A 2,299-nucleotide genomic window follows, 5' to 3' on the forward strand; every position below is an offset into this window, starting at 1 on the left:
CGCGAGTGTTGATAGTTGATCCAAGAAGAATGAAGTCCTTGACAACTTCAATCCTTTCTCCATTGATAAGAATGTTGTTTATTGGTCCAGTGGTGGACTTCACAGAGTACCCTCCCAATTTATTAAAATTTCATTTATCAGAGGACATTTTAGATGGGTCTTTGAAGCATAAATAGGAGTTCAACAGTGAAGGTGGCAAGAGTTTTGTTTCAGGTGGAGGGAGTGCACAAACAAGGTCCAGAGTTGGGAAAGCCTCAGGTGGAGAATAGGGAACACAGGTCCACAGTTCTTTATCTGCCTTCTGAATTGCAAAATGTTCTAAAAACCAAAAGTTTAATGTACATACTTGGTGGTAAGACCTAATCAGAACTGGCACAAGGTTTTTATACTCTTTATTTATCTCAATTATGTATTCAAGGAGCTCTCATAGAGCAGTGGTGACCAGTCAGGCTGCTAACTTGAAGTTCAGCAGTTTGAAACTACCAGATATTCCACAGGAAAAAGATGAAGCTTTCTGCTCCCGTAAACATTTACTGCCTCTGAAACGCTATGCAGGGTTGCTATGAGTCAGAACCAACTCCATAGCACAATACCACCACCATGTAAATATTCATATTCCTATGCTTTACTGCATAAAGAATGGATTAGATTATAGGGTGCTGATCCAGACTCCTCTGAGCACCCTAACTAAAATCCAAATAGTTTCTTAATTTTGAACCCATTTGGTACCAGACTTTTAGATGAAGGATTGTGGGTTCTATTCTACTTTTACTGGAGTCCAGTGTGTATGTATTGAGACGTGGGAGATGAAGATGAAGAGGTAGGTTGAGGCAGAGATGAAAGAAGGCCTTGTGTGTAAGCGCTGAGCTTGGATTTTATCAGTTAAGCAGTGGGGAGCCACTTGAGCAGATGTGTGTCTAAGAGCGGGAGGTGTTAACTAAGGCAAAACAGACCTGTTCCATGGCATTGAATCCTTCCTCCCCTAGCCCATCTTGAGAAGTGCTGCCTTTGCTCCCTCAGATATCCCTTCTACCTGCCTGTGTTTTTGTAGAGTATCAGGTTGTGTGCTTTACACAATTGTCTCTTTTAGCCTTCCAAACAGACCTGTGCCATAAGTATATGGTCTCTACAATACATAGGAGACATCTGAGGCCCAGAGAGGTTGAGCAACTTGCCCACAATCACACAGCCAGTAAATATTGGTATTGGGATTCTAGTTTACATTTTGCTGGCTCTAATGCCTGGTGTGAGTTCTGGTGTGATGCTGTGAGTTAATGTGCTGGACTGCAAAGTAGGTTTGAACAGCAAAGTCGGCAGTTGAAGCTCACCAGTCACTCCTTGGAAACCCTATACAGGGTTGCTATGGGTCGGAACTGACTCGACAGCACTTAACAACAACAACAACGATGCCTAGTGTGGTGCCATAGGATAAGCTCTTGACCTCAAGGTCAGTTTGAATAGCAAGGTCGGTGGTTGAAACTCACCAGCGGCTCCTTGGAAACCTTATACAGTGTTGCTGTGAGTCAGAACCGACTCACTGCCACTTAACAACAATACATGTCTATGATGTGGAGTCCCTGTGTGGCATAAATGTTTAAACACTTGACTACTAGCTGAAAGGTTGATGGTTCAAACCCACCCAGAGGAGCCTTGGAGACAGGTTTAGCAATCTACTTCCAAAGGATCACAGCCTTGAAAACTCTCTGGAGTAGTTTTATTCTGCACACACCAGTCACCATGAGTTGGAACTGACTTTACACCAACTGATAACAACACCGCCATGTAAGCACAGGCTGTTGCATACAGCATGGCCAAATGAAGGACATTAATGATAAAAGCTCTTGACGCTTTCCCTACACTAGGCTGCCTCCAGTGGGGAGTCATGGCAGTAGTAGAATAGGGATGGGGTGATTTAGTCTTAATGGGGTGTGGGGAGCAAAGTCTAAATAGGAAAGCCTTCAAAAGGGGTGCTCCAAGGGCAAGTAGGTGTTGGTTAGGGATAGAAAGCTAGTTGCAGGTATGGAGGTGAGGCTATTGTTGGCTTTGACCCATAGTTTCATTTCTGCTCAACTGCCAAAGTATTGCGTCAACTATGTTATGTTAATACTACTAGTTGACCTATATGTGGTTTTTGGAGTGTTTGGGTGGTTTTGGTCCTCATTTGGTAACTTCTTTTTTTGTTTACTACACTTTATTCATTAAGGAGCTCTGGTAGTGTAGTGGTTACGAATCGGGCTGCGAACCTTAAGGTCAGCGGTTCTAAACTACCAGCCGCTCCGCGGGAGAAAGATGAGGCTTT

General features: G+C 43.6%; 1 protein-coding gene across 1 annotated transcript in view; it reads left to right on the forward strand.

The window, feature by feature from the left end:
- PCSK9 (proprotein convertase subtilisin/kexin type 9) overlaps positions 1-2,299 on the forward strand; it is a 29,279-nt gene that overhangs the window by 3,000 nt on the left and 23,980 nt on the right. The gene's annotated exons all lie outside the window — the stretch shown is intronic.

The sequence above is a fragment of the Chrysochloris asiatica genome, unplaced genomic scaffold (genome assembly GCF_000296735.1).
Source record: "Chrysochloris asiatica unplaced genomic scaffold, ChrAsi1.0 scaffold00026, whole genome shotgun sequence".
Taxonomy (NCBI): Eukaryota; Metazoa; Chordata; class Mammalia; order Afrosoricida; family Chrysochloridae; genus Chrysochloris; species Chrysochloris asiatica.